The sequence below is a fragment of the Heterodontus francisci genome, unplaced genomic scaffold (assembly GCF_036365525.1).
Source record: "Heterodontus francisci isolate sHetFra1 unplaced genomic scaffold, sHetFra1.hap1 HAP1_SCAFFOLD_43, whole genome shotgun sequence".
NCBI lineage: Eukaryota > Metazoa > Chordata > Chondrichthyes > Heterodontiformes > Heterodontidae > Heterodontus > Heterodontus francisci.
This window is the reverse complement of record NW_027141852.1, coordinates 3,185,279-3,212,139: the sequence shown is the minus strand read 5'-3', so window position 1 is coordinate 3,212,139 and position 26,861 is coordinate 3,185,279. Positions and strand designations below refer to the sequence as shown.

The window sequence follows — 26,861 nt, the reverse complement described above, 5'->3', positions numbered from 1 at the left end:
AAGAGCCCTTGTTACACTTGTTACTGAAGCTGGGTTTTAGGTGCGTTCCCCGCGGATGCGGCGGGCCAGCTGGATGTCTTTGGCCATGATGGACCGGGATCATTCTGGTGAATCTGCTCATTTTCCGGCTGAAGCATCAGTCGCTGTTTGAACTGTTTAAAGTCAGGGGTGTATTAGCAGCCAGAAAGTGAAGGGCAGTTCATTGTTCCCTGCAGCATTATCCGCCTCTTTCAGGAGAAAAGATCAGAAACCGCTCGTTTCTGTCAGTCCCCGAGAAGCCTGTGAGAAGCGGTTAGTCGCTAATTTGTTCCTTTTACAGAGTGGAAGCTGATATTTGTCCCGTTTTAAATTGCTGAACCGGACCTTCCTCCCGCCGCTTACAGTTAACAGATTGACAAATGAAAACGATTCCTAAAATCGCGTCAGGATTTTGTGACGGTAAATACAGTAAAACAGAACATAAAATGAGAGGTTTTAAAATTGTTGCCTGAAAATTGAAATTTTCCATCACTTCAATTCCTTCCTGCTCTGGAATTGCCAGGCTTTTTCCAATTGGAAAATCTAAGCCAATGAGAACTTCTATTTACTTATATGTGATTCTCCTATTGGTTAAGAATTGGATTGAGAAGCGGGTGACCAATCAGAGACAGAGTCAAACTGCGGGGATTCCAGGCCCCCAGTAACTGAGCTGAAACTGTTCAGATTGACAAACCCTGGCAGTAGCTTCACACATTGGACACTTCACACTGAGTCATTCAAGGGCTGGTGTGAGAGAAGCTTCAGATCCTGTCATTATTCTCTGACTCATTATTCATCTCGAACCAAACAATTAGTAAATGTGAAGCAGTGAAGAGACTTTTCATTCTCACTGCAGAATGTGTCATCTGGGGAAATAAGGAACTATTATTTTCGGAGATTCCAGGTACATTCCTCCCTGAACAAATCCATTCCTAACATTCCCGATCACAGCCTATCCCAGCTCCTGTTGTCACCCGACTCCAGCTGAATTGGAGAAACTCATGTGTTGGGGTTTGAGTTGTGAGGTGGGGTTTCTCCGCCAGTGTTACTGTCTTACAAACTCACCCCCTGAATTTGTGAACTGAGACTGCACCGAACACATCCCCTGTTAGAGTGAGGGCCGGACATCCCTCTGTTTTATGACAGAGAGTGGGGAAAGGGCTGGGTGGAGGGGAGTCACCAGGGATCCTGGATTTACTCCAAATCATTTCCATGTGGAATCTGCAGGCGGGGCCTGGACAGGGATCATTTGATCAGGGGATCAGCTCTTTCCTGAGAGATGTGGGTGGCTCTGAGAAGAGCCTTTGTGTTCAGATGTTTCCAAGTTTCCCGCGCTTTCACTTCTTTCCAGACCCTGTTTTCTGAGACTTCGCTGCTTTCGGCTTGACCTTGCTCTTCCATGTCTGCACTTTCTTCAGCGCCTTTCCGCCCGCCGCACTCTTGCCTTTTTTGACATTCTTCGCAGGAGACTTTTTCTGAAGCGCTGCTTTCTTCACCGCCTTATTTGGCGTTGCCGCCGCCTTGCTGCTCGTTTTCTTGGCTGTTACTTTCTTTGTTGTCACTTTCTTGTCTGCTGGTTTCTTCACTAAAGATTTCTTGTCTGCTGGTTTCTTCACTGAAGATTTCTTGTCTGCTGGTTTCTTCACTAAAGATTTCTTGGCTGCTGGTTTCTTCACCTTCTTTCCCACTTTTCCCTGGGTTTTCCTTCTTGCTGATTTTGAAGGAGCCGGACGCGCCCTGTCCCTTGCTCTGCACCAGGGAGCCTTTGTTCACATTCCTCTTGATACTTTGCTTGATCTGGGTCTTGAGCTTCTCCTGAGCGGTGGCAGACCTGCAAGGAATCAACTACCAGCTAGCGTACAAAGCGAGACCAAGGCTTAGGGCCTTCAGTTACCTGGAGGGGAGTCGGAGAGGCAGCGGATCCTGTGAGGAACCACAATCCAGGAAGGATGAGAAGGTCATTGTCAGGGTACAGAGGAGATTAAGTTAAAGATTTACCAGTTTATAAGCAAGCGCAGAGCCAAGGAACGGTGCTGGGGCAGATCAAATAATAGGAAGCTGTGATCAGTTGGAAGGCAAGAATGATTAAATGACAGAAGAGATGATGGTGCAAGGCAAAAGTCAGGGAAAGAATAAATAACATTTTGTAAGCACAGATACCAGGAGTGGGGTTTGAACCCACGCAGACACATGTCTATTGGATCTTAAGTCCAACGCCTTAACCACTCGGCCATGCTGGTACGTTAGCCCACCGCTGAAAATGAAATTTAATGTGATCCGGGTGCCATCTGGTCTTTTCCAATATAAAGTTCTGACTCCTCTCCCATGCTAAATTGGACCCTTCATTATTTATGAACCTCAATCGGATCACCCCTCAGTCTAGGTTTCTCTAAGGTGTAGGGTCCCAACTCTTTTAGTCTAACTTGGTAACCAAGATGTCTTATACTGGGAATTCGTCGAATGTCTCTCCTCTGTACCCTTTCCAAAGCCTCAATATCACCCATCATGTGAGGAGACCAAGACTGGATACAATATTCCAAGTGAGTCCTGACCAAGGTTTCATAAAAGGACAAATTCAGGACATCTCAGATACTGAAGGAGTCCGTGTCCAGAAGCAGCAAGACCTGGACAACATTCAGACTTGGGCTGCTAAGTGGCAAGTAACATTCACACCACATAAGTACCAGGCAATGACCATCTCCAACAAGAGAGAATGTAACCATCTCCCTTTGACGATCAACAGCATTGCCATCGCTGAATCCCCCCACCATCAACATCCTGGGGGTTACCATTGACAAAAGCTTAACTGGACCATTCATATACATACACTGGCTACAAGAGGAAATCAGATAGTGGGAATTCTGTGATGAGTAACTCAGCTCAAGGCACGTGGTGAAATGCTCATTCGGAGAGCTGGAGAAATGGACTGGTCAGGTGGGCAGAAAAGTGGCAAATGGAACTCAACTTGGAGAAGTGTGAGGTGATGCCTTTGGTGAGGTCAAACACAGCAAAGGAATACACAATTAATGGGTGAATGCTGAGAGGTGTAGAGGAAGTGAGGGACCTTGAAGTGAATGTCCACAAATCCCTGAAAGTAGCAGGACAGGTTGATAAGTTGGTTGAGAAGGCTTATGGAATCCTTTCCTTTATTAGCCAATGTATAGAATATAAGAGCAGGGAGGTTATGCTGGAACAGTGTCAATCATTAGTTCGGCCACAACTTGAGTTCTGTGTGCAGTTCTGGTCACCTCATTCCAGAAAGGATGTAATTGCACTAGAGAGGTTAAAGAGGAGATTTACGAGGATGTTGCCAGCTCTGGAAAAATGCAGCGATGAGGAAAGATTGGATCAGCTGGGGTTGAATAGAGGAGGCTGAGGGGAGATTTGATTGAAATGTACAAAATTGTGAGGGGTCTGGATAGAATGGATGGGAAGGGTCTATTTACCTTAGTAGGGAGGTCAGTGACGAGGGGGCATAGATTTAAAGTGATGTGTTGAACAATTAGAGGGGAGATGAGGAAAGGTTTTTTCACCCAGAGGGCTGTGGGAGTCTGGAATTCACTGCCTGTAAGGGTAGCTGAGGCAGAAACCCTCAACTCATTTAAAAGGTGTCTGGATGTGCACCTCAAGTACCTGAACCTGCAGGGCTACGGTCCAATTGCTGGGCAATGGGATTCAGCGGGGTGGCTCGTTTTTTGGCCTGCCTGTGCTGTAAACTTTCTATGTTCTATGATTCTATGAAGACACAATGGGCCGAATGGCCTCCTTCTGCACTGCAATAATTTTGTGATTTTTGACTCTCCAAAACTTGTCAACCATCTACAAGGCACAAACCAGGATGAGTGCAGCACCAACAATACTCTAGAAACTCGACACTGTCCAGGACAAAGCAGCCGCCTTGATTGTCACCCCATTCACCACCTGAAACAATCACTCCCTTCATCACTGACGCACAGTGGCAGTCGTGTGTACCATCTACCAGATGCACTGCTGCAACTCACCAAGGCTCCGCAGACAGCACCTTCCAAACCGAAGACCTCCACCACTTTGAATGACAAGGACTGCAGATGCATGGAAACACCACCATGTGCAAGCTCCCCTCCAAGTCACACACCATCTGATCTGCAAATATAGCGCTGTTCATGCACTGATGCTGGGTCAAAATCCTGGATCTCCCTTCCTAACAGCACTGTGGGTGTACCTACACCACATGGAGTGCAGCAACTCAAGAAGGGAGCTCACCGCCACCTTGTCAAGGACAATTAGGGATGGGTAACAAATTCTGGCCTTGCCAGTGTCGCTCACATCCCATGAAAGAATATGCCTCATTTTATACTCAATTGTCCTCTGAATGCAGCCCAACCCTCTATTTGCTCCAACTATCACTTCACAGCATTGCTGCTGTAACTTTCGAGATCTGTGCACTAGAACATCCAGATCTCTGCTCAAAATTATTTTCTTTTTTCCACCTACTTTAATGTTTTTCCCTGAAGGGTGTATGAATGTTGAGCATTCGCCCTGTCCACATGAATAACACTGCACTTACCCAAATTAAACATAATTTACCAGTCATGAACCCAATCTCCCAACACATTAAGATCAGCCTGAAATAGTCGAGTATCGTCTACAGTCTGAACACTCGCACAGATCTTCAAATCATCTGTAAATTTACAGATGGTGCCCCCTACACCTACATCCAGATCATTAATAAAAATAGTAAAGAGCAACAGTCCCAACACCGATCCCTGTGAGATACCATTGGTAACTGGTCTCCAAACAGATCCAGATCCATCTGTAACTACTTTCTGCCTACGTCTGCCAGTCAGTTCCCAATCCAGATCAATATATTACCACTGATACCAGGGACTTTAATCTTATAGAGAAGCCTCTTGTGTGGAACCTTATCAAAATCTTTTGACTGAGATCTGCTAATTGAACACAGGCCGGGGATGAGGCCTAAGCCTGTCCTGCTTTGTGTGTGGGTCTCAGGACCACACAAGGTGAGATCAGCTCACTGAGCACAGGCCCATCCTGCTCTATATGGTGCTCAGTACCTCACCAAATGAGAATAACTAACACACCACAGGCCATGGAGCCTCGGCCCATCCTTCCCTGATTGCGGTTCAGTGCCAACCAGGTCAGATCAGCTAATTCAGCACAGGCCGGAGATGGAAGCTGGATCTTTCCTGCTCTGGGGACTCCGTACCATACCAGGTGCGATGAAGTAAAATACCTCAGGCCTGGGATGGAGCCTGAGATTTCCCTGTTCTGTGTGGGGCTCTGGACAACAACGTGTGAGAAGAACTATCATCCCTCAGGCTCAGGAAGGAGCCTGGGCCCATTCTGTTCTGTGTGGCTCCTACCACACTGAGTGGGATCAGTTAACACAACACAGGCCATGAATACAACCAGGCCCTTTCCTGCTCCGTGTGGCTCAGTATCACACCAGGTGGCATCAGCTAACACAGCACAGGCTGGGGCTGGGGCTGGAGCCTGGGCCCGCCCTGCTCTGTGGGCTCAGTAACAACCCGTAAGATGAACTTTTTTCAAAAGACTTCAGTGTATTTATCTCTGTCCAACACTCTGAGGCAGCTTTCTGTGTTTATAAAGAGTGTAATTTATTGACTGGTCTCTTGGATCAAACAGGGTAACAGATAGAGGTCTGTGTGCAGAGGGTTTGGGGGTGAGCTCTGATTCCTAACCCTTTCTGGATTGTGAGGAATAAAGAATGAATGAGAGAGAGGGAATGTGGGAGAAGGGATGATGGAAGAATTTGTCCGTGAACCTGATTAAAAGTGGCTCAAACGCAAGATAATATTAAGATATCAAGAGCAGAACATTAACATAATCTGAGTTCCGCGATCTGGTCGGGTCCCATTCCCCTGAAGTGAGGAATGAACGGGTGGGGAAATTCCGCCTGGAGTTATATTTGTCTCCAATGAAGATGAGTTCACAGTGAGGCTGGAATAGCTCAGTTGGGAGAACACTGGATTGAAGAACCAGGATACAATCCCTGGTTTCATCAGTTTTAATTTGGTGTCTCCTTCATTTTAAGTAGAGAGAATCAGAGGGGAGATTTTCCACTCTTGACCCCATGGGCTGAATTTTAAACTAACGGTGCGGCTCTCGGCAGAGGCACCGGAAGTGGGTGTCGTCACCACACGAGTGAAATGTGGCCGACCGACCCCGATCACGGAGCAGCCGACCAATTAATGAAGGGGAGGCGTGGGGCCCATGTAAACAAGGACCAGAGGTAGGGAACGAGGCACCGATGGCACCGACATCTGACACAACGGCAGGTGCTGGCACCATATTGAAAGGGCTGCCAGACCTGCATTCACTGCTGCCTGGTTTAAAGGAGTGTCTTCCTGAGAGCCCTCTGCTGCCCCAGAACCCGTTCTGCTGCCTCTGCTGCCCCAGGACCCATTTTGCTGCCTCTGCTGTCCCAGAACCCGTTCTGCTGCATCTGCTGCCCCAGGATCCGTTCTGCTGCCCCAAGACCCGGTCTGCTGCCTCTGATGCCCCAGGACCCGTTCTGCTGCCCCAGGACCCGTTCTGCTGCCTCTGCTGCTCCAGGACTCGTTCTGCTGCCCCAGGACCTGTTCTGCTGCCTCTGCTGCTCCAGGACCCGTTCTGCTGCCCCAGGACTCGTTCTGCTGCCTCTGCTGCCCCAGGACCCGTTCTGCTGCCCCAGGACCTGTTCTGCTGCCTCTGCTGCTCCAGGACCCGTTCTGCTGCCCCAGGACGCATTCTGCTGCCTCTGCTGCTCCAGGACCCGTTCTGCTGCATCTGCTGCCCCAGGACCTGTTCTGCTGCCTCCGCTGCCCCAGGACCAGTTCTGCTGCATCTGCTGCCCCAGGACCTGTTCTGTTGCCTCTGCTGCCCCAGGACCTGTTCTGCTGCCTCCGCTGTCCCAGAACCAGTTCTGTGGCATCTGCTGCCCCAGGAACTGTTCTGCTGCCTCTGCTGCCCCAGGACCAGTTCTGCTGCCTCTGCTGCCCCAGGACCAGTTCTGCTGCATCTGCTGCCCCAGGACCCGTTCTGCTGCCCCAGGACCCGTTCTGCTGCCTCTGCTGCTCCAGGACCCGTTCTGCTTCCCCAGGACCTGTTCTGCTGCCTCTGCTGCCCCAGGACCCATTTTGCTGCCTCTGCTGTCCAAGAACCCGTTCTGCTGCATCTGCTGCCCCAGGATCCGTTCTGCTGCCCCAAGACCCGTTCTGCTGCCTCTGATGCCCCAGGACCCGTTCTGCTGCCCCAGGACCCGTTCTGCTGCCTCTGCTGCTCCAGGACCCGTTCTGCTGCCCCAGGACCTGTTCTGCTGCCTCTGCTGCTCCAGGACCCGTTCTGCTGCCCCAGGACTCGTTCTGCTGCCTCTGCTGCCCCAGGACCCGTTCTGCTGCCCCAGGACCCGTTCTGCTGCCTCTGCTGCTCCAGGACCCGTTCTGCTGCCCCAGGACCCATTCTGCTGCCTCTGCTGCTCCAGGACCCGTTCTGCTGCATCTGCTGCCCCAGGACCTGTTCTGCTGCCTCCGCTGCCCCAGGACCAGTTCTGCTGCATCTGCTGCCCCAGGACCTGTTCTGCTGCCTCTGCTGCCCCAGGACCTGTTCTGCTGCCTCCGCTGCCCCAGGACCAGTTCTGCTGCATCTGCTGCCCCAGGAACTGTTCTGCTGCCTCTGCTGCCCCAGGACCAGTTCTGCTGCCTCTGCTGCCCCAGGACCAGTTCTGCTGCATCTGCTGCCCCAGGACCTGTTCTGCTGCATCTGCTGCCCCAGGACCAGTTCTGCTGCATCTGCTGCCCCAGGACCCGTTCTGCTGCCTCCGCTGCCCCAGGACCTGTTCTGCTGCCTCTGCTGCCCCAGGACCAGTTCTGCTGCATCTGCTGCCCCAGGACCTGTTCTGCTGCATCTGCTGCCCCAGGACCTGTTCTGCTGCCTCCACTGCCCCAGGACCTGTTCTGCTGCCTCTGCTGCCCCAGGACCTGTTCTGCTGCATCTGCTGCCCCAGGACCTGTTCTGCTGCCTCTGCTGCCCAGGACCCGTTCTGCTGTCACTGATGCCCCAGGACGCGTTCTGCTGTCTCTGCTGCCTGATAGGTAAGGAGCTGAATGCGAACCTGCAGTGACCATGGTCCAATGGTTTGGCGATGCCTTCCTGCAGGTTCGCCTCCAGGTGACAACAGATAGGTGGAAGATCCTCTTCCCCAGGGATGGGAGGTGGAGACCTGTCCACCTGACCAAGCAAAGCTGCTTTGAGATAGTAGGTGAAGTCAGCAGCCGTGGGGTCACCCCCAAGACATGGATCCAGTGCACGAAGTGGGTCAATGACCGGATCCGGGCTGCTCAGGCGCAAACTCAAAACACTTTGGACCCTTTGGACATTGCGCATGGCAGAGTGAGAGGGAGTGTTTGGTGGAAAGGGAGTGACCACCCAGTCATGTGTATTGGGGAAGGGCAGCAGGACATGCTACCTGAGGCTTGGCTGCATCTCGGTGGGAGGTGCACGTCAGTCATTGTATAACCTCACACAGTCCCTCGAGAGGGGCCACATGCAGGAGGAATATGTGTGTCCACATCATGGACTGCTGGACTATCACCATCAGAGATATTGGGTTTGTCCCCGCTGGGAGACTAACTTTGTTGATCATAGTGGCTGCAGGAGAAGACAGTCCACAATCGGAAAGAGCATGTCAAGACTGGCAGTGGATGCCTGATCTCCATGTCCTCATTCCGATGGAGGAGGAGGCCATGGAACAGGCAGGGCAGCAAAGCAGCTGCTCCAGAGCTGATGGACAGACAGGGACACCTACCTAAGAGAGTGAGTGAACATCTCCTGGGGCACAAGGGAGCATCCGCTGCAAAGGAGCCATACTGCTCATCTGTTCACCACTGCATCAATGGAGCTGCACAGTAGGGGTGGTAGGAATGTCACGATGGGCAGACCCTAACCCTTCAATGTCCCTGTTTTCACATGCAGGCTAGGATGAACGACAAGAGCGAAGAGCTGGAGAGACTGGGGGACATCCAGACACCTCTGAGGAGGAGGAGGGAGCCTCAGATGGTGCACCATCACCTCATTCCCCTGCACCCTCCACCAGCACAGAAACCCTCACTCGGTGGGTATCCACTTGTTGTTAGATTTGGCCACGCAAGCTGGTGAGCACGTCACAGACAGGCCCGGGCAGCTGACGGAGGCTGTGATAGCCGAGGCCACTGGCAGTTGGAAGTCTGTGGGAGGCCAGGCCCATGCTGAGTCCCAGGCTGATGACGTGCCTCTGGTGTCACCAGCAACACGGGAAATACTGCAGCTGCAGCAAGAGGTCAGGCAACATCTGGCAGAGTTGCCAGAGGTTATGTGTACCCAAGTTCGGATGATGGAGGATTCCATCCAGGCCTTGCATGCTGTACTGTCTCTGATGGGGGTGTGTCTGGCTTCCTTCCTTGAGAGATTGGTGACTCTGATGGAGAGCCAGATCCAGCCGACCAATCAGTGGCTGCCGGAGATGTGCGCAGACTTGCACTCCATCGCTTTGTCCATGAGCTCCATCCAGCGGTGACAAGGTGAGAGGGGGGACGTGGCACCTGAACTCTTCACCAGGTCCACGTCCCTCTCATGTCAGCAGCGAGGTACAAGTGTGTCTTATAAGGGGGAGGAGCAGCTGGCTGTTACATCTGGGGTCCCCTCTCAGGGTGTTCCTGGTGTGGACAGTAGCTCCAAAGCCCCTCTGCGAGTGACACAAGTGATGCCAGTGCCTGCCTCCATCATCCTCGATGACAGAGTGGGGTCCCTGTACCTGTGCAGGAGGCCCTCAGTGTGCCGGGGCCCTCCAGGCCTCAGGCAGCAAGAGGACGGCCACCAATGTCATCCCAAGCCATGGGGCAGCAAGGTCAGCAGCCTGTCTCCATCTCAGTTGACAGAGCAGGGGGAGCACCACGTAGGAGCACCCGGAAAAGATTTAAGAAGAGCACCTAGATTCACTGAGGGGTTCACGGGTGAATGTACATTCCAGATGGATAGGGTTGTTTTTGGTGTCACACGGAATATAGAAATGATGTTCTCTCACTATGTCTCCTTCTTATTGTTGATACCCTTTGGGACTTCATTTAAACCCTTCCTCCCAAGGGGCTGGAAGTGAGGGACCAAGCCCTGAGTTTGCAAAGCTTCGGCCTTGTCACTGTGCGATGTGTACCTGGACGCTGCAGAACAGAAGGAAGGAGGTGACAACAGGGCTGCTTAAAGCTAAGACTTTATTGCTGTGGTTCCAGAAGGTGGTAAGGCTCAAAGGAAACTTGAATGTATAAGGGTGTCTCATGTCTCCCTTGTGTGTATCTCATGGCCCCTTTCCTGCTGTGCCTGAGGTTCTTCATCTGGCACTGCTTGGGCAGCATCCTCCTCCACATCCTCATCATCAGAGGAGACACCACACTCCACGATATCCTCACTAGTCAACACCTCACCCCTCTGTAATGCCAGATTGTGCTGTGCACAGCAAACCACCACGATATGCGAGACCCTCGCCGGGACATACTGAAGGGCTCCACTGGATCGATCTAGGCACCTGAATCTCATCTTCAGGAGACCAATGGCCTCCTTGATGGTCGCTCGGGTTGACCCGCAGCAGGTGTTGTACCTCTCCTCTGCATCCGTGCGTGGGTTCCTCACAGACGTCAGTAGTCATGTCCTCAGTGGGTAGCCCTTGTCTCCAAGGATCCATCTCTGAAAGCGGATGGGGCCGCGGAAAGGTTCTGGCACCTGGGAGTGCCTTGGTATGCAGGCGTTGTGGCTGCTTCCCGGGATTTGTGCAAACACCTATGGGATCCATTTGCAGTGGTCGCAGACCAATTGCACACTGAGCAAGTGGAAGCCCTTCCTGTTGAAGGCTTCTGGCTGGTCTGCAGGAGCCTTGATGGTCACATGGGTGCAGTCAATGACACCCTACACCTGGTGGAATCCAGCGATGGCCCCGAATCCTATAGCTCTCTCAGCTTGACTGTTTGGATCAATGTGCACATAGTCACCGGCCCTCCTGAACAGGACATTGGTGACCTCCTTGATGCACTGATTCACTACAGACTGTGAGATTCCACACATATCTCCAGTGGATCCCCGCAATGATCTGGTGGTGAAGAAGTTCAGTGGCACGGTGACCTTCAGTGACACTGGCATCAGGTGCCCACCAAGTCGCATGGGGCACAGCTGCATCATGGCAGAGAGATCAGTGACGACCTCCGTGGAGAGGTGCAGTCTGCGAAGACACTGTCACTCGGACATCTGCAGGTAGTTGAACCTCGGCTGACGTGTTCCTCTGCCTCCTTCTCCAGCCTCATGTTCGAGGCTGGCCTTCCTGTGGGCCCCCAAGCTGCTGTGGTGCCCCTGCTGGTGCCTGCGCCTCCCTCCCTTCCTCTCTACTCCTCCTCCTCCTCCTCAATGGGAGCCTCGAATCCAATGAGAGCCTCGAATGAGGCCCATGACAGGTTTCCCCTCCCTGAGTGCAAGGCCTTCACAGTAAACAACACCCAGCCACATTTACCTCACTTGTCATCCTCAATGAGGTGGCACTGCCCCAATGACACCCTGGTGTGGGTCACCCTGCAGAGCTGGCACATTGGCCCCCACTCCTGACAGTGTTTCCCGATGCCCTTTCCCCCTCCACCCTTGCTGCCAAGTTTTGCTGTCTCACCCGATAGCTTCCCAGTGAAGACAACACTCAGCTCCCACCTCCCAGTCACCTCCTTTAACCAGGCGAGGCTCTGAAGCCCCGTGGTTCCCGTGTGCTATTAGTTCAATTGGATCCAGTGAATAAAATTGCTGACAATTGGCCTCATAAATACTTTAAATGCCTTCTTGCCGTGTGGATGTGCGAAGTCTGCCCTCCATGTCAGCCGCCGACAGAAAAATCCGGTCCAACGTCTTCCATCCCTATTTTATGCACCCCCCTCCCCCTCCCTGGCCTCTATTCCCGTCTCCAACGGTCCCTTAAAATTCTGGCCCATGTCTCTAAGACTAATGGGAGTGAAACTACAGCTGCTCCTTAGACTGAACAGGGAGAGCTGCTCTCTCTGTGTTTAAAGTGAATGAATCTGCTCTTTACCTTGTCTTACTGGAACGTTCACTGTCTGGAGACGTCTGTTTGAAAATGTTTTCCTGTTATATTAATGGAGCAGAGGAGCAGATGTGAGGTACTGTTGAACAGAGAGGTTTGGAAGTGGGTGAAGGGGTGGAGTGACGGTGTGAGTGAGAGGTGCAGTGAGTTGGCCATTCTCAATAGAGTGTCAGGAATGAAGGTCAGAGGAACAGACCAGGCTGGAAACACAAAAAGAGCGAGGAGAAGCTGGTGTGAAAAACAGAGATTAAACAACGGGCTTGTTCATTTCGTTTGGGGCTGGTGTTTAGAATACCCGGAATCTGGGTTCACTTCCCTTCCAACTCAGCGAATTGTATCAACATTATGTTCATAAAACCATAGAATGATACCCAAAGAAGGAGACCATTTGGTCCATTGTGTCAGTGCTGTCTCCTGTAATCTGTACATTTTTCCTTCCAGTATTTATCCCTATCGCTTTTCAAAGTTACGACTGAATCTGCTTTCAAGTCCTGATCAGACAGTGCATTCCAGATCACAACACATCACTGGATAAAAAATCATTCCTCATTTCGCCTCTGGTTCTTTTCTCAATCACCTGATAAATACATCCTCTGGTTACTGACCCTTTTGCCACTGGAAACAATTTCTCCTTATTTAACTTATTGAAAACCTTCTTGATGATGTCACATACTAGACTGCCAGTAAAACTGAAGCCCATGGAATAAAACGGACAATGACAGCATGCATATGAAGTTTGCAGACTGATAGGAACATAGGAGCAGGAGTAGGCCATTCAGCCCGTCGAGCCCACCCTGCCATTCAATATGATGATGACTGATCGTCCACTTCAATGCCTTTTTCCCACACTATCTCCATATCCCCTCTGTCATTTGCATTTAGAAATCTGTCAATCTCTGCTTTAAACATACTCAATGACTGAGCTTCCACAGCCCTCTGAGGTAGAGAATTCCAAAGATTCACAACCCACTGAGTAAAGAAATTTCTCCTCATCTCTGTCCGAAGTGGCTTTCCCCTTACGTTGAAATTGTGTCCCCTGGTTCTGGACTCCTCAACCGGGGGAAACATCTTAGCTTCATCTACCTGTCTATCCATTTAAATATTTTGTAAGTTTCAATGAGATCACCTCTCATTCTTCAAAACTCTAGAGAATACAGGCCCAGTTTCCCCAATCTCTCTTCATTTGACAGTCCCGCCATCCCGGGAACAAGTCTGGTGAACCTTCGTTGCACTCCCTCGATGGCAATGATATCCTTCCTAATGTAAGGGGAACAAAACTTCACACAGTATTCCAAAGTGCAGTCCAACCAAGGTTATATACAAATGAAGCAAGACTTCACTACTCCTGTACTCAAATCCTCTTGCGATAGAGGCTAACATATCATTAGCCTTCCTAATTGCTTGCTGCACCTGCATGTTAGCTTTCAGTCACTTATTGACAAGGACACCCAGGCCCCTTTGTACATTCACACTCTTACCATTTAACAAATAATCTGCACATCCGTTTCTCCTACCAAAGTGGATAACCTCACATTTTTACACATTATATTTCATGTGCCACTTTCTTGTCCACTCACTAAGTCTGTCCAAATTCCCTTGAAGACACTTTGCAACTTCCTCACAACACACATTCCCACCTAGTTTTGTGTCATCTGCAAACTTGGAAATACTACATTTGGTCCCCGCATCCAAATCATGTGAACAGCTGGGTCACAGTGTGGTGGTGAACAGTTGTATTTCTGTCTGGAGGAAGGTTTACAGTGGGTTCCCCATGGTTCCTCATAACTTCAGTTATGTGCAGAGACTGGAAAAGCTGGGGTTGTTCTCCTTGGAGCAGAGCAAGTTCAGAACAACTTTGACAGAGTTAGAATCAAGGAATCAAATGGTTACAGTACAGAAGGAGACCATTCAGTCCATCATGTCCATGACAGCTCTTTGCAAGAGCAGATCAGCTAATTCCACTCCTCTGCCCTTTCATTGTAGCCCTGCAAATTTTCTCTATTCAGGTGTTTATCCAATTCCCTTCTGAAAGCCACGATTGAATCTGCCTCCAGCACACTCTCAGGCAGTGTATTCCAGATCCGAACCACTCACTCTGTCCCACACCCCGGTACCATTGCAGAAAATCTTTTCTGTTCATTTCATCCCTCATAAATAATTGAAATGAAATGTTTATTAGGAAATGCACAACATAAAAAGGAGAGAGAAATAAATGCTGAGTAAAATAGAAGTCAATGTTTGGAAGGTAAAAAGAGCAAAAGATGTAACTTTTATTCTGGATGAGTGAGAGGAATATATCACACTTTGGGGCTTTTGTAAGAGGATTTACTGATAAACCTGGGATTTGAGAGGAAGCTGGTTCATGGTTTACAGAACAAATTCAGCCCCTGGGGTGGAGCCAACAGCTGCACCGTCCAATAACAGACAGGACGGGGACACTGTCTCAGGCCTGGTGAGCTCAGTCGATGAAAGCATGAAACTCTGAATCTCAAGTTTTTGAGTTTGAGCCCACGGTGGGTGTTTTCTATTTCCTTTTTAGGCTGATTTTACAGACATTCTCCAGCTCTGAATTCCTCGGCAGAGAGTTCAAGGAGTGTTTGAAATGAGATTCAACAGCAGTATGAGAAAGTCTGTCCTTGATTCAGGACTCTTACCTCTCTGCAGCATCTCGCTGCTGAAGATTGAACTTTTTCTCATTTCATTCTCAGCTCAGGGTCAGTGTGGATCACTGGGACTTCTGGCTGTCTCCCACTTCACAATCCATCAGTGCTGAGAAATCAATGGGGAATATTACTCACATGTTGTAATGTTTTATAAATACTTGAATGTATTTCACACTGTGTCCAACAGTGTGAATCTCCCCTGGTATATCAGCTCACCAACACTTCAACAGAACATTCACATAATGTGAGCTCTGAGATCTGTTCAGATCCCATTCCCAAGACCTGGAAAGTGGGATTGGGCTGGATCACTCTTTTTCAGCTGGCACAGACACGATTGCTAAATGGTCTCATTCTGTGCCATAAATTTTCTCCATTTCCTATGTTCTATGAAGTGAGGTGTGATTGGGCGGGGCAATTCCACCAGGGTTATATTTTCTACCAAAGGAATGACACAAGGGATACTTCACATTTTTATTCATTCATTCATGCGATGTGGGCATCGCTGGCTAGGCCAGCATGTATTGCCCATCCCTAATTGCCCATGAGAAGGTGGTGGTGAACTGCCTTCTTGAACCGCTGCAGTCCATGTGGGGTAGGTACACCCACAGTGCTGTGAGAAAGGGAGTTCCAAGATTTTTACCCTGCGACAGTGAAGGAACGGCGATATAGTTCCAAGTCAGGATGGTGTGTGGCTTGGAGGGGAACTTGCAGGTGGTGGGAGCCCGTGCATTTGCTGCCCTTGCCCTTCTCGGTGGTAAAGGTCGCTGGTTTGGAAGGTGCTGTTGAAGGAGTCTTGGTGCATTGCTGCAGTGCATCTTGTAGACGGTACACACTGCTGCCACTGTGTGCCGATGGTGGAGGGAGTGAATGTTTGTAGATGGGGTGCCAATCAAGTGGGCTGCTTTGTCCTGGACGGTGTTGAGATTCTTGAGTTGGAATTGCACCCATCCAGGCAAGTGGAGAGTATTCCATCACACTCTTGACTTGTGAATTGCAGATGGAGGACAGGCTTTGGGGAGTCAGGAGTCATGGATGAGTGAGAGGAATATATCACACTTTGGGGCTTTTGTAAGAGGATTTATTGATAAACCTGGGATTTGAGAGGAAGCTGCTTCATGGTTTACAGAACAAATTCAGCCCCTGGGGTGGAGCCAACAGCTGCACTGTAATTACTCATCTCAGGATTCCAAGCCTCTGACCTGCTCGTCTAGTCAAGTTATTTGTATGGCTCCCCATGGTAACCTCCATGATGTTGATGGTGGGGGATTCAGTGATTGTAATGCTATTGAATGTCAAGGGGAGATAGTTAGATTCTCTCTTGTTGAAGATGGTCATTGCCTGGCACTTGTGTGGTGCGAATGTTACTTGCCACTTATCATCCCAAGCCTGTGAGACTGAAATAGCTCAGTTGGGAGTGTGTTAGACTGAAGATCCCTGGTTCAATCTGGGGTTTTGGCAGTTCTCCTTTATTCTGCATCGCCCTTTGGTTTTGACTCTTGAGCTGCACAATTTACACTGAAATTATTTACCCAACTCTGAAGGTTGGATTGGAATAGAGAGATATCAAGGATGGGAAATATTTACATTGTCTGCTTTTGCTTATTCTCTATCTCCTTGTGTCCTTTTCCCCAGTTTTTGAATCTTTCGGGGCCGGGAGAACATTTGATTTGCTGCATTTGTCCCAAACTGAAGCCTTTTCCACATCTCTGGGTGGTTAGACTTGCTCTGTCTGTTTTTGCTGCTCGTGACCATTAACGAGAACAGGCCACGAGTTCAATGTTTATCAGCAAACGGAAGATAATTGGAAAGAATTCTGTGTTACTCCAGACCAGTGACAAAGATGCAATGGATGTTATTCAAAATAAATTCCCTTTGACATTTGATGTAAACTTGTTTGCATCTAAAAGTTGGATTTTAAGTGTAACAAAAATGTGTCAAATTAATGACTGACCATGTGACAGCGCACATGGGGATCAAATCCACAGCCTTGTTGTTATCAACACTGCGTCCTAACCAACTGAACTAAGCGGCCTATAGACAGAGCCAGGTATGGGTTTGAGCCGCACGCTGTGCGGTTTGTGTTTTGTTTCTCACGCTGGGTGACAGAGCGATTGTCCAAACAATGGACACATCACATCCCTGAAACATTGTTCTGATATAAAACAGTGTGAAATAAGAATTCAGCATGGAAATGGAACGGAACCAGAAATCAGGACTTTAATCTATTAAAGTTGATCTTGAAATTCTACCATGCACGAACATTCCAAGAGAACGAACTCTCTTCTGATAGAAAATCCAGGAACTTGAGCTGCTGTAAAATATAAGCGAGCCTGACATGATTTGAACACACAACCTTCTGATCTGGAGTCAGACGCACTACCGTTGCGCCACAAGCTCACAGATAAAGCAAAGTCTTCCATTCCTGGCAGATTTACTTCTTGTTTAGATTCAGTGATTGAAATTAATTCCATCCTCATCTGACCTCCGCTCTGAAAAGGCCTGCCACCCGACCTGAACCCAACGGGACCCGACGACCTGTGTCGGGTCCGGGTCGTGTTGGGTCGCTCTTCCGGGTCTGGCTTTCGGGCTCGGGTCAGGTCGGGCCAGGTTCGGGTCGGGCTGGGTCCAGGTCGGGCTGAGTCCGTGTCGGACACACACAGTAAGTATTACATTTAACTCTGCTGGGAAGTTGAGTTTAATAAGTGTCAAAAGTTGAAAAGCCAACCTAAGCTGGGAGTCCGGGTCATCAAGGAGGGAAACTCTGAGTCTGCTCAGTGAGCAAGTGAGCATCTCTATGACGTCATTGCGCTCATGCTGCAGCTTCCTGTCGATTCGGAATCGGGAGGAAGATAAAGTGAACATTCCAGTGGTCGGGTAAGGCTCGGGTCGGTTCGGGCGCGGGAATAAACGGAGATACTCGGGCCGGGTCGGGCTCGGGTCCAATGTGGTTCTGTCAGGTTCGTGTCGGATTTTTTTTTTCCTGACAGTTCAGTGCCTTATTTAAACTATTACTTGGAGTTCTGTTTTACAGGGTCTCGGCTGTTTAAGTGTTTCCCAGACCCACTACTCTGATTAATCAGACATTTTGCTGCTAACCGCTGCTGCTACAATTGAAATGTAAAAAAGAATTTCCAGTGACCTGCAACCAATGGACAAATACATTTCAGAAAGATAAAGCTCATTCACCAATCCACAAATGTGTCTTTCTGCTTATATTTATAAACAACTCCTTCTCTCCACTATGAGTACTATACAATCACTACAGTTATTTGAAAGTTAGTATAAGATGTTCCAGTTCATCAATTTTAAAACTGCAGCAGGTATTTTCCAGAAAACTTCTCTGTTGGAACCTCAGTCCCATTTAGATTGAAAGTGGACAATTAATGTATTCACTTGTTCATTGTGGACAGGTTCTGACTTAGAATAAATCTCATTAACTTTCAATGAGGTGGCAGTATTTCTGTGCTCCCATTTTACACAGTCTGTCCTGTTCATGCACCATGTTTTTGTTCTCCTCTCCCATTCTCCACAGGATACAGATTTCAAGCATCATCAATCTCGCTGTTGAAAAGCATTGGAAGAATCTGGTCACACAGGTATTGAAACATTCATTTTCTGCCATTTTACAAGTTGGTTGCTTTAAACACAGTACGATGTGCAATCATCTTGAAAAGAGATTCTCTTCAATATCCAATACAAACTGAATTACAAACATGACAGACAAACACAGGAGAACAAGTGACCAGTGAACACAAACCTCATGGTGCTCATTTTCAGATTTATTGCAGTCATCCGAGAAAACAAGTGAAAGAATATTCCAATGAAATGATTTGGAAAGTAGGTGTGACTTTTGTTGGTGTTTTCTTTGCTCTGTTGGTGAAACTTTCTTGCACCTGACTCCTGTTCATGTCTCTGTTTCCTCTATTGAATGAGGAAGGAGGTATTTGATCAGAAATCAACTGGATTGTGTACCTTTGAGAGGGGATTTCTGCACCATCAGGGCTGGAAACAGGAGTGAGTGAAAGACAATGTGTGGAGTTTGATTTTGTACAGAGGGAGAGCAAATCTAACAGGACTGTGAGATATTGGCCTGGATTTTACAGCCCCAATTGCGGTGAATTCTGAGACTTTAACAGCTATTGAGGGTCTGAACAGCACTGCAACTGCTGGTACATGCACACACTAACACCAGCATCTGGAAGTTGTGGTGGTGAGAAATGTGCTTAGAAGGAGCCTCTGATCATAATCGCACCAGCCCACTCTTTAAAGTGACAGGGACCTGTAGTTCAGCAATTTGGGCTCATTGCCCACAATGTACCCTGATTTTTACCTGGGTTGGATTAAAGCCGGTACCAACAGGCTGCTCGGGAAAGACTTTTCTGTTGACACAACAGCTCCACTATTCCAGGAAGACACCGGCAGCAGCAGTGGTCAACTTTCAGAGGGAATTCAGACATTTTAAATGTTGTATTTTATTTCTTAATTGTATGTAACTTTTTAGCATAGCCTGATCAGAGTTCTTAAATTTACATCTTACTTTTTATTAACAAGATTGAAGTGCTTTTAAAAGATCTCTAAATGTATATGACTTTTTATCAAGATTTACTTGGCTTCTTTGTAAAGACTCTTGAGCAAGATTGAAGTGACTTTTAAAAACTACATCTTATCCTTTAAAATCCTGCTTCCATGTAGATGACATTGGAAGATGACTTCAGAATAGCTTAGACTATCTTTCTAACAGGTACTGCAACAGCTTAAGACCTACTTTTCTGCAAAAGCTGGTGAATTACCTTCCGGGAGCGGAGAGGAGCGGAGCGGAGCAGACCTATATGGACCGATATGAGGAGAACGTTGAGAGCGGAGCCTATAAATCCAATCCGAGGATCGAGGCCCAGTCTCTTCCCTTCCAGGAGTGGAGTGGAGCTCTTCCAGTGTGCTGGAGTTTTGAAAAAAAAGAAGCCAACTGTGATGTCAGAGGAGAGCTGCAAGGTGATTGGTTGGTGAGTCACTGCTGTTAGTGTGTTTAAATATCTTAAAGAAAAGGGCAAAGTTTTTTTACTTGAAAAAAAACCTCTGCTGATAAGATGAGTACCACTAAAGTGTTTTTTTTATTCAGTGTCGCTTATGAAGGACTTGAGATTGTAGTGGGTAGAACAAGGCCCCTAGTGTCATTAGTATTTTTTAATTAAGGGAGTAACTAATTAATCTAAGGGTAAGTCATGGCAGGAGAGCTCAGCCCCGTGATATGCTCCTCCTGCGCTCTGTGGGGATTCAGGAACCCTCCCAGTCTCCATGACGACCATGTGTGCAGGAAGTGTATCCAGCTGCAGCTACTGGCTACTCGCATTATGGAGCTGGACCTGCGGGTGGTTTCACTGTGGAGCGTCCACGAAGCTGAGGGCATCATGGATAGCATGTTTAGTGAGGTGGTCGCACCGCAGGTAATGGATGCACAGGCAGAAAAGGGATGGGTGACCACCAGATGGAATAGTAGGAGCAGGCAGGTAGTGCAGGAGTCCCCTGTGGCCATCCCCCTCTCAAACAGAGATACTGCTTTGGTTACTGTTGGGGGGATGACCTCCCAGGGGAAAAGAGCAACAGCGCGGTCCGTGCCACCACGGAGGGCTCTGCTGCACAGCAGGGGAGGAAAAGGGGTGGAAGAGCTATTGTGATAGGGGATTCTATCATAAGGGGTGCAGATAGGCGTTTCTGTGGCCGCAAACGAGACTCCAGGATGGTATGTTGCCTCCCTAATACTAGGGTCAAGGATGTTTCGGAGCAGCTGCCGGAAATTTTGAAAGGGGAGGGTGTGCAGCCAGAGATCGTGGTCCATATTGGTACGAACGACATAGGCAGGAAGAGAGATGAGGTTCTGCAAAGTGAATATAGGGAGTTAGGCAGAAGGTTAAAGAGCAGGACCTCTAGGGTTGTAATCTCAGGATTACTCCCTGTGACACGTGCTAGTGCGGGTAGGAATAGGAGGATTAGGCAAATGAATGTTTGCTGCAGACTGGCGAAGGCGGGAGGACTTCAGGTACTTGGATCATTGGGATCTCTTCTGGTGCAGAGGTGACCTGTGCAAGAGGGACGGGTTGCATCTGAACTGGAAGGGGACCAATATCCTTGTCGGGAGATTTTATAGTAATACACTGGAGGGTTTAAACTAGTCTTGCAGCGGGGGTGGGACCCAAAGTAGTAGTCTCTCCGATGAGATAGTTGAGGCAAATGGAGAGGTTAAAGCAAGGAAGTCCAGTAGGCAGGCCAGGAAGGGGCAGGACAGGGAGCGTGGAAGGTCTGGTGGGCTAACCTGCATTTACTTTAATGCAAGCATCCTTACAGGTAAGGCAGATGAACTCAGAGCATGGATCGGTACATGGGATTGTGGTATTGTAGCTATTAGGGAAACGTGGTTGAGGGATGGGCAGGACTGGCAGCTCAATGTTCCGCGGTACCGATCCTTCCGGCGTGACAGAGGTGGAGGTAAGAGAGGAGGGCGAGTTGCACTATTGATTAGGGAGGACATCACGGCAGTACTTAGAGAGGATATCCCGGGGTGAATGTCCAGTGAGGCCATACTGGCAGAACTTAGAAATAATAAAAGGGTGATCCCTTTGATGGGATTATACTATAGGCCCCCCAATAGTCAGAGGGAAGTGGAGGAGCATATATGTAGGGAAATCACAGATAGGTATAGGAATTACAGGGTTGTAATAGTAGGTGATTTTAACTTCTCTAATATTGACTGGGACTGCCTTAGTGCTGAGGGATCAGATGGGGAAGAATTTGTTAAGTGAGTCCAGGATAGTTTTCTGAAGCAGTACGTGGATGGCCCGACTAGAGAAGGGGCTACACTCGATCTCCTCTTAGGAAATGAGGATGGGCAGGTGGTTGATATGGCAGTGGGGGAGCACTTTGGGACCAGTGACCATAACTCTATTAGCTTCAAGATAGTTATGAAAAAGAATAGGACTGGTCCTCAGGTTGAAGTCCTAAATTGGGGGAAGGCTAATTTCCATGGCATCAGACAGGAACTCTCAAAAGTTGAATGGGAGAGGCTGTTTACAGGTAAAGGGACGTCTGGCAAGTGGGAGGCTTTTAAAAGTGAGATAGGAAGAGTTCAGGGCCAGCATGTTCCTGATAGATGGAAGGGCAAGGCTGGCAAGTTTAGGGAACCTTAGTTGACGAGGGATATTGAGGGTCTGGTTAGGACAAAGAAGGAGGCATAAGTCAGGTATAGGCAGCTGGGATCGAGCGAGTCCCTCGAGAAGTATAGGGGATATAGGAGTATACTTAAGAAGGAAATTAGGAGGGCGAAAAGGGGCCATGAGATTTCCCTGGCAGATAAGATAAAGGAGAATCCTAAAAGATTCTATAAGTGTATTAAGAGTAAAAGGGTAGCTAGGGAGAGAGTAGGTCCCCTTAAGGATCAGTGTGGCAATCTATGTGTGAAGCCACGCGAAATGGACGAGGTCTTAAATGAATATTTCTCGTCTGTATTTACCGTGGAGAAGGTCATGGAAGCTAGTGAGTTCAAGGGAGGGAACAGCGATATCCTGCAGCATATCAACATTACAAAGGAGGAGGTGTTGGAGGTTTTGAAGCGCATTAAGGTCGATAAATCCCCAGGGGCTGATCAGATGTATCCTAGGATGCTATGGGAAGCAAGGGAGGAGATGGCTGGGGCGCTGGCAGAGATTTTTGTATCATCGTTAGCCACGGGTGAGGTACCGGAAGACTGGAGGATAGCTAATTTGTTAATTAATAAATTAAATAGCAAATCATGTCGCCTCTTTCTCTTCTAAACTCTGGCGGAGACAAGCCTAGCTTGTCCAATCTTTCCTCGTAAGACAGCCCACCCATTCCATGTATTAGTCTCGTAAACTTTCTCTGTACTACCTCCAATGCATTTACATCCTTCCGCAAATAAGGAGACCAGTACAGTACTCAGTACTGCAGAAGAGGTCTCACCAATGTCCTGTAATGCTGAAGCATAACCTCCCTACTATTGTATTCAATTCCCATGGTGATAAATGATAACATTCTATTAGCTTTCCTAATTACGTGCTGGACCTGCATACTAACCTTTTGCAATTCATGCCCTCGGTCACCCAGATACCTCTGCATCTCAGAGCTCTGCAATCTCTCACCATTTAGATAATATGCTTTTTTATTCTTCCTGCCATAGTGGACAATTTCCGACTTTCCCACATTATACTCCATTTGCCAAGTCTTTGCCCAATCACTTAACCTATCTATATCCCTTTGTAGCCCCCTTATGTCCTCTTCACAACCTACTTTCCTACCTATCTTTGTGATCAGCAAATTTAGCAACAATACCTTCGGTCCCTTCATCTAAGTCATTTATATAAATTGTAAAAAGTTGAGGCCCCAGCACAGATCCCTGTGGCACACCACTCGTTACTTCTTGCCAACCAGAAAATGACCCATTTATGCTGACTCTCTGTTTCCTGTCAGCTAGCCAATCTTCTATCCATGCCAATATGTTACCCCCGACACCATGAGCTTTTATTTTCTGCAATAACCTTTGATATGGCACCTTATCCTTCTGGAAATCGAAATACAATACATCCACTGGTTCCCCTTTATCCACAGCACATGTAACTCCCTCAAAGAACTCCTTTAAATTGGTTAAACATGATTTCCCTTTCAAAAAACCATGTTGACTCTGCCTGATTACCTTAATTTTTTCTTAATGCCCTGCTATAACATCCTCTGTAATAGCTCCAAACATTTTCCCTCAGACAAATGTTAAGCTAACTGGCCTGTCGTTTCCTGCTTTCTGTCTCCCTCCCTTTTTGAATAAATGAGTTACATTCACTCTTTTCCAATCTAACAGAACCTTCTCGAATCTAGGGAATTTTGGAATATTAAAACCAGCGCATCAACGATCTCACTAGCCAATTCAGGACCTGGCGACTTGTCAACCCGCAGCTCCAACAATTTGTTTAGTACCACTTCCCTGGTGATTGTAATTTTCTTGAGTTCCTCCATCCCTTCAATTTCCTGATCGCCGGCGAATACTGGGATGTTATTTGTATACTCAATAGTGAAGACCGATGCAAAGTATCTGTTCAATTCATCTGCCATCTCTTAATTATCCATTATTAACTCCCCAGACACACTTTCTATTGGACCAACAGTCGCTTTGTTAACTCTTTTCTTTTTAAAATATCTATCGAAACTCTTACTAGTTGTCTTGAAATTCATTGCGAGCTTTCTCTCATACTCTAATTTTACCTTCCTTATCAATCTTTTAGTAATTCTTTGCTTTTTTTTTATATTCTGTCCAATCTTCTGACCTGCCTCCCACCTTTGCACAATTATAGGCTTTTTCTTTAAGTTTGATAGTATCTTTAACTGTTTTCGTGAACCATGGATGGTGAGTCCCACCTTTGGAACTTTTCTTTCTCGTTGAAATGTATCTATTCTGTGTATTCTGAAATATCCCCTTAAATGTCTGCCACTGCATCTCTATTGACTTATCCCTTAACCTAATTTGCCAGTTCACTTTAGCTAGCTCTGCTTTCATGACCTTATAATTGCCCTTATTTAAATTTAAAATACTAGTCTGAGACCCACTCTCCTCTCCCTCAAACTGAATGTAAAATTCAATCATATTATAATCGCTACTACCTAGGGGCACCTTAACTATGAGGTCATTAATTAATCCTATCTCGTTGCAGAATGCCAGGTCTAGTATAGCCTGCTCTCTGGTTGGCTCCAGAATGTATTGTTCCAAGAAATTATCCCCAAAACATTCTATGTACTCCTCATCTAGGCTACCTCTGCCCATCTGAATTTTCCAATCTATATGTAGATTAAAATCCCCCATAATTATCACAGTACCTTTCTGACAAGCTGCCATTATTTCTTCCTTTATATCCCATCCGACAGTGTGGTTAATGTTAGGTGGCCTGTACACCACTCCCACAAGTGACTTCTTGCCTTTATGATTTCTCATTTGTACCCAAACTGCTTCTGCATCCTGATCTCCAGAACTCAGGTCATCCCTCTCTATTACGCTAATACCATCATTAATTAACAGAGCTACCCCGCCACCTTTTCCTAGCTTCCTGTCCTTCCAAAATGCCATGTCACCTCCAATATTCACATCCCAATCTATGTCGCCCTGCAGCCATGTCTCTGTAATGACTATCAGATCGTACTTATTTATTCTATTTGTGCTCCCAGTTCATCTGTTTTGTTTCAAATGCTCCATGCATTCAGATACAGAGCATTTAGTTTTGTCCTTTTATTATTTTTGTCACCTCTAGCCTTATCTGTCGATTTACTCTTAGATTTGTACATTCTGTCCCTTCCTGACACAGTCTGTTTATCATTTCCCATATTTATACCTTTCTCTCTTGCCTTGTCTCTCCTCCTTGATTCACCATATCTTCCCAAATTTGATCCCTTGCCCCCACTATTCGGTTTAAAACCGTCTCTACTTCCCTCGTTATGTGGCTCGCTAGAACACCGGCACCAGCACGGTTCAGGTGTAGACCGTCCCAACGGTACAGCCACCTCTTTCCACAGTACTGGTGCCAATGCCCCATGAACCAGAACCCACTACTACCACACCAGTCTTTCAGCCGCACATTACTTTCTCTAATCTTATTTGTCCTATGCCAATTTGCACATGGCTCAGGTAATAATCCAGAGATGATTAACTTTGAGGTTCTGCTTCTTAATTTGGTGCCTAGTTCCTCATACTGACTTTGCAGAACCTCTATCCTTGTCCTGCCTATGTCGCTGGTACCGACATGGACCACGACGACTGGATCCTCCCCCTCCCATTGTATGTTCCGCTCCAGCCCTGAGCAGATGTCCTGAATCCTGGCACCGGCAGGCAACACAGCCGTCTGGACTCTTGCTTTTGCTGCAGAGAACAGAGTCAATCCACCTTACTATACTGTCCCCTACAACCACTACATTCCTTTTTTCTCCCTCTTTGAGCCGCAAACACTTACTGCAGACGTGTTTGCCCTGGATCACACTGGCATCCAGGAACTCCCACATGCTGCAGCTGTGACACATCACCTGTCCTGTCATCCTGAACGTGTTTCAATTAACTACTTAAATATTTTATTCAATTATTCATTTTATTGCATATTTTATTAAACTTACCACTAGTTAGTTTACTATTTTAAACGTTCGGACTTAAATGGATCTGAATCACTGACCAGATGCGCATCAAGCAGGTCGGTTCTTCCAAACCAATCAACTACCTGCTTGCCTGTGATGTCACAGCTTACCAGATCCTCACCAAACAGCTCCTTCCACTGCACCGAAGAAAGAACCAAATCCTGTGTCCTCACCCCAGCGGCTCTCTGCTTCCCTGCTCTCACTCTCCATTATGACGTCCCTCATCGATTTTTTTTCCCCCCTGCTCTGCTCCTGCCGTGCTCCTCTCCCTCTCGCTCTGTCTCCGAGTCTGTGCTTTTGGCGCATTTCTTCATTTGTTGTTCCGTTGTGCTCCTCTGTTTCTGGTCCAAAATCTGACTCTGGTGGGACTTGAACCCACAACTTTTGAATATCGTCTTAATCATTATTTAGAAGTCCAACACGCTATCCATTGCGCCACAGAGCCTCACACATTTTTATCAACATCACTAAGGCCTTTGATCTTGTCAGCAGAGACGGCCTCTTCAAACTGCAATGGAACACAGGCTGCCCTCCTGACCTCTTGGGCATCATCTCTTCTTTCCACGAGAACATGCACAGTTCCATCAGTTACAATGGAGCAACATCAGACGCTTTCAAGATCAGCAGTGGGGTAAAGCAGGGCTGCGCGCTGGCGCCAACTCTCTTAGGAATAGAGGAACAGAGGAGTAAGCTATTCAGCCCGTCGAGCCTGCTCTGTCATTCAATTCGATCATGGCTGATCACCTACCTCAAAGCCCCTTTCCCATGTTATCCCCATATCCCTTGATGTCATGAGTATCAAGATTTCTATCAGTTTCTGTCTTGAACATGCTCAATGATTGAGCTGCCACAGCCCTCTGGGGCACAGTATTCCAATGATTCACCACCGTCTGAGTGAAGAAATTCCACCCATC

At 47.8% G+C, this 26,861-nt stretch overlaps 2 non-coding genes across 2 annotated transcripts; both read right to left on the bottom strand.

Annotated features, from left to right (window-relative positions):
* Positions 1 to 2,175: 2,175 nt before the first annotated feature.
* Positions 2,176 to 2,258, bottom strand: trnal-uaa (transfer RNA leucine (anticodon UAA)). The gene has a single exon. It is a non-coding gene; the product is annotated as a tRNA-Leu (tRNA).
* Positions 2,259 to 26,301: 24,043 nt separating this feature from the next.
* On the bottom strand, positions 26,302 to 26,392 carry trnar-ucu (transfer RNA arginine (anticodon UCU)). The gene is given in 2 exon segments: positions 26,302 to 26,337; positions 26,356 to 26,392. It is a non-coding gene; the product is annotated as a tRNA-Arg (tRNA).
* Positions 26,393 to 26,861: the final 469 nt, after the last annotated feature.